At 33.8% G+C, this 9,432-nt stretch overlaps 1 non-coding gene across 1 annotated transcript; it reads right to left on the bottom strand.

Annotated features, from left to right (window-relative positions):
- Positions 1-8,066: 8,066 nt before the first annotated feature.
- LOC145565768 (U2 spliceosomal RNA) lies at positions 8,067-8,263 on the bottom strand. Its single transcript, XR_014095147.1, has one exon. It is a non-coding gene; the product is annotated as a U2 spliceosomal RNA (small nuclear RNA).
- Positions 8,264-9,432: the final 1,169 nt, after the last annotated feature.

The raw sequence follows: 9,432 nt of genomic DNA, 5'->3' as shown, positions 1-9,432 counted from the left end.
AATCATATGGTAAAGACAGTATAATATAAAGAAAGTGCTTCTGCGTAGTTAAACCGATGTGGGACTAAAATATTTTAATAAAGCAGCACAGGTATACAGTATATTGAAACAATACTGATGCAAATGCACTGAGTGTACGAAAACATAAGACCTACAACCTAACAATCATAAAATGAAACAGGTTTCAGAGATTCATGATACAAACACCAGCCAGGTCTCATTGGATCTGCAGCGTAAAAGTATACACTACTTTATGTCATTACAGATTTTATTTCTTTGGTAACATTCAATATGACTATATGAGTATGACATAATCAACAATAGATATAGACAGATTTGTAATTGAACTCTTTATCAAACCATCACATTGACATAGCAAGATATAGCAAATTGAATCCTCACCAAACAATCAGAGTTAGAAGATTATGAAGCACAAAGTTGACCTTCCTAAAAATCAATTGACTTTGGTATTTCAAGCATCAGATGATTCATCATTTAAGCTTTTTTCGGGCAAAGAATTTCAAAAGGTTGTGGCAGATACCACAAGTCAGTCCATAATAATCTCAAACAAGAGGCAAGCAAGGAAAAGGATAGGACCTTTTTGAAAAGGGGCTCTGATTTGGCAATATTTTTTAACTTTCTGTCATTTAGGCACAAAGAGCATTATTATCTTTCTATCATAAACTTGATGGTTCATGTCATGGTCATTGTTATGGACTTATTTTTAATATGATAATCCTATAATCATAATCAAAAGCCTCCAAACAAGCTGCAACCACAAAAGCTCTCCAATAACTGAATAATGTAATAGTCAGTTACTAAATAAAAAGAACAAATACCGGGAACTTATGGTGCCAGATCTCGATCCATTTCTTCAAATTTCACTTCTAATTCATTTACTTGAATCTTTACTCTTTAGTCAGCTCAGGTGCCTTAAGTAAACAACGGAGAGCCCAAATATTATGACGATAATTCTTCAACCTGACAGTTAACAGCAGGAGATATATTAACACAACTCCCCTAGTTAAACAGCAAATGAAAATTGCTTAAATAATTGTACTAGTCTACAAAATACTGCAGTTAAAACTATAAATTGTACTAGTCTAGAAAAAAAACTGCAGTTTTAACAGAAATTCAGTAAAACAGTTCATTTCTATAATAACAAATGACTCTGGCAATACAAGTACAGAAGGAATGGCCTTTTGACCTGTTTGAGGCGAAAAAAGTACGAAGATCTATCTGGATGATGCCACACCAATATCAGTTCAGGATCAACCAAAATCACAAGCACATTTCTTGACATACTTTTCAGAGCATGAAAACATTCAGAAACAAGCCAATTAAGTATGCAGCTATCCTATTACAAACTAAGAAGCTTCATAAAGTGCAACTGAGTAGGCAAAACTCGCTTTCAATTTCACAACACCAAACCATAGCCATGATCCCATGATACATGAAAATCTGAAATGATCAAAGTGGAACCTTAATCAACATATCACAAGTGACTATTATAACTAGGATCTTGCTAACGATCGCTTGGGACATTAGATAGCAATTTAAGATATTTCTTAAAATGGTATTAATTTAGGAATGTACAGCAAAATCATACATCGAATTGGTGTAATTAATGTACGGCAAAGTCACTCAGCTAGCTTAAGTCTAGGGAAGAGGCTCGACATGCACCGTAATGTGCTAATGTCACATGGGTTTAGTATATACTAACACTCCAACATGCATACAATTATACTAACATTTGGAATAACAAATAGGGTGGAATAAATTAATTAGAAAACCAAATTAAAGCTCAGCCAGTTAATTCTTCATCTCCTTTACAAAATTAATTTTTTAAATCGCAATTTTAACATTATAAGCCCGTTTCCAATTTCACAAATTAACATTATAAGCCAATCTCCCATACATCAAATTAATCAAAATAGGCACAATAGAAGTAGTAGTCATCCCTAATCCCTGCAAACTAAGACCTGAAAAAGGCGAATTAATACGTGATTGTAATTCATTTTGGCCTAATTTAACAACATAAGTTAGCGATTCGTACCCATATGGTAACACTAGGAAATACTAGTCAGATTATAATTTTAAACATCCTATAGATTAATGCATAATGTTTTACTAGGGTTTTGTCACATAGATGATGTGTCCAATATAGCAGATTATCAAATGGAGTGAGAAAATTAATCTTTTACTTCATTAATTCAAAAATCAAAATTAAAAGTCGTGCTTCACCTCATACTACACGGTTTGAAGTACTTTGAAACTCAATTCACATTGCAATTTTCATAGATCTCATAACAAAAAATTAAAGTTAATTAACTATAATTACCAATAATTGTTCATACTTGTATTAATTTAGTGTGCTCAATAAAAAGCCAAAACTTTAAATTTAAAAAAAAAGCCCATAAATTTTTGGAAAAAATAAAAATAAAATTAAAACTCAAAATCATGCAACTCCACAAACAAAAAACACATAAAAAGATAAAAATTGAGGACAAAATACTACAAGTACGGACTACGGAGTATTAAATAATGAACCAAAAAAAGAGAAGGGAAATTGTTCCATGTATCCCCGAGGTTCTAAAAAATACACTGTATATCCTTGAGAACTTTTAAATGCACCGTGTGCTCTTGAGGTTTGTATAAAATTGCATCAAATACCCTTAGACTCACAATAAATGTTAATTTTGTTAAATTGAGACTCTAAGCATCAAATTATTACAGTTTAATGTTACTTTAATGCTAAATCATTTAAGTATAAGTAAACTTAATTAATAAAGCAAATTCTAACACCCAAAAATTTAGGATTTAGAATGATCGACGGAGTTTAAATTTTAATTTAATTTATGCTTTTAAGCGGTTTTTCTTCATAAATATAAAGTACTAATAGTGAGTCAGTGTGTGGGCATGATTTTAGTTTGATAAGTCAATGATATGAGCATTTGTTAGAGGATTAGGGTTATTTGGTGCATTTATTTACAAACGACAGGGATATATGGTGCATTTGAAAGTTTTCAAGGGTATATGCTGCATTTTTTAAAACCTTAGAGGTACACGGAACAAATTCTCAACAGAAAAGGCAGTGGATTACCTCAAGCCCAAATAATTGGTGAAATGGATGGCTTGTAGAAAACCGTATAAAATGAGGAGATATCAACCCCTTTTTTTTACCAAACGAAATTAACAAGTAAAATGAGTTTATTTTTATTTAAGATTGTAATTCATCCCTTAAATTTGTAAGTATGATCATGGTTTAGGGTCTGTTCTCATTGACTAAACTCAGCTGAACTGAACTGAACTGAGATGAACTGAACTTATTAATTAGTGATTTTTAACTACGGATTAGTGATCTTTGATTATTTATTATTATACATATGTGTATATACAAATATATATATATATTAAAATATTTAAGAAAAATATACTATACAATTAAAATATTTATGGATAATATATTAAAAACATGAAACCCCAAAACATTTTAAAAACATATATCATTTAATTAAAAAATAAAATATTATTATGACAAAAGAACACAAAACACTTTATAAAAAATTATCACAATTAAAAAAAAAAAAAAAGCTGGAACGAAATTAAACAGAGCCAACCCCCCAACTGTATACCACTCTCTTTATTATTCTAATTAATACAATTTTATTATTAATTATTATTATTAATTTTTTATTATTATTAATTTATTGTTATTATTATTATTATTATTATTGTCGTTGTTGTAATAAGAGCTTAAAAGAATGAAATTTGGCTTTATATCATTAGCAATATCATTAGACATAAACTGAACTGAACTGAACTGATTAGAGCTGAACTGAACTGAACTGAACTGAACTGAACTGAAAATAAACGTATGAGAAAATGCCCTTAGTCTTGTCAAGTATCAACGCAATGCTCGAGGGTTTAGGAGTTAATATAGAATTATAATTCCTCTGTTTTTTTATACTTGCAACACACCTTTATTCACGTTTTCGAGGAGGTGATTAAACTAGGTAAACGAATGAATTAAGCTATGAAATTTAAACCGTAACAACCTATTACTTTCTTCTTATAGGTGGTAAAATTTTGTAAATTAATTTATCCGTTTACTTAGTCTAATATCTTCCTTAAAATGCGTGCTGAAAGGGTGTGTTGCAACTAAATAAAAACGGAGGAAGTAGATATTAAAAGGGCGGAAAATTTTAATGAGGGAAAGTCAAAATACTTTTGGACTTTTGGGATTAGTGATGTTACATTGTTTTTTTGACACTTTTTTTTTTTTTTTTTTTGACTTTTGGGATTAGAGTACAACTGTCAAAAACTGACTCGACCCGAAAATCCGATCTGAATCGGCAATGAACTGAACTTGACCTGTACTCCAACAATGGGGTAAAACTAGTGACCTGTAGCCCGATCTGATGTTAACCGACAACAGATTTGATCCAATTCTTTGTAGCGTCAATCGATTTAATTCGACCCACCAACAATCCGAACTCGAACTAGCACCCGACCTAATTAGAACCTTAAACTGGTTATAACCCAACACAACCTACTATCAACTTGAGCCATGGAAGGTTTAATAAAATTTTATACATTTGTTCCGCTTATATATTGGTACAATTCTGTAAACCCTCAGTCCTTAACAACATATTGTATAAATTGTTCAGCTTATATACCTTTTGTTCTCTATTACTTTCGTATATAGGTTTAATAAAATCTTGATAATACTTGATCAAATTATGGAAGGCGTAATTACATAGGTTCAACTTGACCACATCAATATTTATTCGAATTGAACTTGAACCAAAGCCAAGAATCATCCAACTTTAAGATTATCCAACCAAATAGTTATCTAACCCAACCCTAACTTGAGCCCAAATGTACCATCTATTAACCCGCCCAAACCCGATTCAACACAACCTGAACCTGAAATTGAACCCGATCTGAATTTTACTCGAATCGAACCCGACCTACACCCGAAAGGGTGAACGACCCGAAATAACCTAAACCGAAATTGACCCGACCTGAACCAAAAACTAATCTGAGGCTAGATTGATTCGACATAACTTGATCCTAATTTGACCCGAGACTTGATTTGATCCGATCCAAACCCGACTTGTATACTCGAATTTGACAGCTCTAGATTAGTGATGTTACTTTTGGACTTTTGGGATTAGTGATGTTACACTGTTACTAGAGCGACAATAATATTGAGCCGGCAAAAAATAGACACAATATGATACAATTGGTTAAATATGTCAACACGGTACAATATATTTATCAAATAAGTTGGGTTAGTGTTGAGGTCCTGCAACCCATTTAACTTCTAACACTACCATGAAAATAAATACTACAATACTTCACAACTCTAATAATATTCTCTTTCTTCAAAATATATACCTTAATTTGACTTAGTACTAGAGATGGGCATGAGCCGGGCCTGCAAGTGACACGGGCTAGGCACGAAAATGGCACGGCACGGCATGGCACGATGACCGAAGAGTGGGCCATGGGCCGTGTCGTGCACACAATTTCGAAAATTTGGCACGGGCACGACATGAACCCGCGAGCGAGACGCTACTTTGGCCCTCGAGCACGACCCGCTAGCACGACACATCTCACGGCCAAGCACGGCACGACCAGTGCAAAACGACTACTCATTCGCTGCTTCAAATAAATTAATAATAAAAATAACATAAATGATAAAGAATTATAATAATAAAAAGAACAATAATAATATAATAATAAAATAACATACACATAAATTAATAAAATTATTGAAATAGTGTATCCATTTTAAAAGTTGTTCAAAAAAATATATCGATTTTTTTTAAATAAAAAAAACATGGGCGGCACGGTGACCGACCCAGCCCGGTACGTCAGGCACGTGGGCCGTGCCATGGGCTGGGGTGTGCGAAATGGTGGCCCGGCACGACACGGTCCGCCAAAATGCAGGCACGAGCCACCACTAGGCACGGCGAGGCACGGCCCGCGGTGGCTCGGCATGTCACGATGCCCACCTCTACTTAGTACATATGTTGATGCATAACTTTTATTAATAATATATCCACAAAATTACATTATTTCTTATGGGCTATGGGTAATGATATGCGGAGTAAAACTTAGGGTTACATATAAGCATTAAATATAGTACTTTTTAAAATAGTATAAAGTTGGAAATTCATGACAAAACATATCCGTAATTTGGTGCAAGAAGTACTTATTTATGATTAATCTTTTCCTTTATAACTTCTTATATACTTCGTATATAACCCCTAGAGCTTATATTGATCAAAGTAGATTATGTATTGGATGGAGCCTATTGTCACGAAATGCGCATTAAAGCCAACAATTTTCCTCACAGACCAACATAAGTCCTTGTGGCGCATTTTGTTCTCACGGGAAAACTTCTAGGAGGTCACCCATCTTAATACTACTCCCAGCTAAGCACGCAATTGAGAAGTATCTTAGCATATGAGCTCCCCTAAAAAAAAAATACATCTTGTTAGTATGAGATTATGAGTAGTATATTAAGTTCCTTTAAAACAATCATTTGAGGTATTACAACTCTCTTCATTTCTAACACTGGAGTAATTCTACTATTAGATGTGTGATCTATAATTTCAACAATAAATATATACCGTTATGTATGTATCAATAAGTATGAAAAAAATTAATTCATGAAAATATTAATCAAGACCAATTCGAATTCAACAACATATTACACAATAATAATATAGTCAAGTTAATCGGTACAGGTGTTGTAAATCTTCATCATCCTCATTAGGGGTTACATATAACATATCCGATGTGTACCATCTTAACCATGCTACTTTAGAGGAATAATACTGGGGGGGGGGGTTGAATTGTAGTATTAAGGGAATTAGCCAACTTTTTGCGAAAATATAAAAATTAAGCTAAAGGAACTCAAAGTCACACAAAGAGATTTTAGCGTGGAAAATTTCTTGACCCTAGCAAGAAGAAAAACCACGACCACTTGGAATTTTAGGAAAGATTGACTTGTGTTATCATCAAAACATCAAGGGCAACAACCAAACCAAAACTATTCTACAAATTGGTAGTGTTTGATGTACTAATGTATAATAATGGTTTGAGATTGAACCAACTCAACCAGGTAATCTGCCGTCCCATTCTTTAGTGAGCTGGAGCACAGCCATCTTATCCACTAAACTGATGTAGTATTGATGATGAATCAGTGATACAAGCATTTATCGTAATTAAGAAAAGTGTTTTCGTGAATGCTCTTTAAAAGAGGCTACACAAGAATATGTATAGTCTTACGCAATAGCAGAGACAAGGGTCGTGAGTGTGGTGCTCTTATGGCCATGGGCAGGGCAGCCTTACTGTCCCAATCTTCAAAGTCTGTTCCCTGAAACAAAGAGTGAGCGCACCGTTCTTCCTCCTCCGTGATAAACCCAAGCTCCATGCTAGTCTTAAGCAAACACTTATACCCCCACTTGAATCACTTGATTGAACTTCTCTCCACACCACCATTCCTAATAGCTTCTTGTTGACTTTTAACAATTTGATCCTCACTTCAAGAACGAAAGTGTCCTAAATAGCTTTATCATTTATGATTCATTGCCCATTCTAGAAAATTAGCCAATGTTCAAAAATCAGATAACACCCCCTTGCAAAAAACAGAGCTGTTCAGAATTCAGATTGGCTAGCAGGAAATAGAAGGAACGCTCAGCAATACTGTCCCACATCAATGATTGCCAAGAAGATGGTAATAGCCTCTTGGGGGTCAATGGGTGATCAATTAGGAACATAGCCTAAGTAGTAGCCGCAATTGTACTTCAAGGAGGTACACCTATACCTCATAATTTGTGGCATCAATGGACCCGCGTTTGTGTAGCCTCTGCCCCACTCCAAATACAACTTTTTTACTCTGATGAAACCGCACATAACTGTCAAAAACATATGTTAGAAAAAACTATACAAAGTACGGAGTAAATGCTTATATAGTCACTAACTCAGAACTGCTTCAACAAAAGCTGAAATACATTTGACAGTTACAAATTACATTGAACTAAGTATTGGTGGGGAGTGCCAGGCCCGTGCAGTAGTGTAACGCATGGGCGACACTTGAGAATCCCAGCAGCAAGCTACTGTGGTGGATCCTCCCCCTTAAAAAATAAATTTAATATCGTTGTGGGTCATTGACCCACATATCAGATATTAAACTGATAAGAACAGATACTACACTTGATCTTAGCCAAAAGGCCGAGAAAGGTATGATTTGCTTAGTTTCACAAAAGTCTATTTATTATCTGGTTGTATCGGCTTAATGCTTCACCTATCCAATGTGGGATCACCAACTTCGAAAATCTTTCCATCTCTACCTGAACACCACTACGATCTGCATTCACAAAAAAACAGGATTAAGGTCCCCTTTGATTTGATGTAAAACATTTTCAATGAAAAATTAGTTTTCATGAAAAACATATTTTCAAGGAAAACCACACTTGCAAGATAGTTTTCCTTTGTTTGGTTCTTACAAAAAAAAAAGGTAAAGAGAAATTAAAAATAGGAGTGGAAATGTGGGGGAAATTTGGCTTCCCTTGTTTTGTGAAGGAAAATGCTTTCCACCATTGTGGATGCAATTTTCCACCATTGGAAAAATTGTTTTCCACCCCTTCACAAACCAAACAAAGGAAAATGGGAAATAATGAAAAAATATTTTACATCAAACCAAACAAGGCCTAGGGGAAAAAAAAAAAAAAAAAAAAAAAAAGCGAGGAGCATACGGAGTACATGGGCAGGCCCGGTTATTGGGCTGTGCAAACAGCCCAACAGCACAGGGCCCCCAAATTAATAGGGCCCCAAAACAGCAAACAAATATATACTAATAAGGTTCATAATCATAGCAACAAGTTAGTTCTGCTGCAGTGGTTATATGGCATTGCAAGAGTTTCATGATACCCCACGCGTGATCAAATCTTGTGGGAAACACTTTTTTTTTTTTTTTTTTTTTTTTTTTTTTTGTTTTTTTGATGTTCCTTATTTTATTATTACTAAGTATTTGTTTAACCATTTCTCATTATTGTATGCATATCTACTTTTGTTATACTTGTATATTTTTTTCCCTTTGATACATGATACAACAAATCAAAATTCATCCTCTAATTTTTCCTCCCACGGATTAACTACATCTCTTTCATTATACTTCCTCCGTATCAAAATAAACGCAACGATTTGACATTTTTTCTCTCTACTTTATGTCAAATCGTTGCGTTTATTTTGATACGGAGGAAGTATATTAATTCACAAATTGTGGGTTACGTTACTTATGTACAATTTTAACTTAAAATAAAATATCATATATGCATTTTATCTCATTGTAAATATTTAGGGCCTAAATTTTTAAAATTAGCACAAGTCAAGTGACATAATTGAGGGCCCAAT

The sequence above is a fragment of the Chenopodium album genome, chromosome 10 (assembly GCF_948465745.1).
Source record: "Chenopodium album chromosome 10, dcCheAlbu1.1, whole genome shotgun sequence".
Taxonomy (NCBI): Eukaryota; Viridiplantae; Streptophyta; class Magnoliopsida; order Caryophyllales; family Amaranthaceae; genus Chenopodium; species Chenopodium album.
This window is presented reverse-complemented; position numbering and strand designations above follow the sequence as displayed.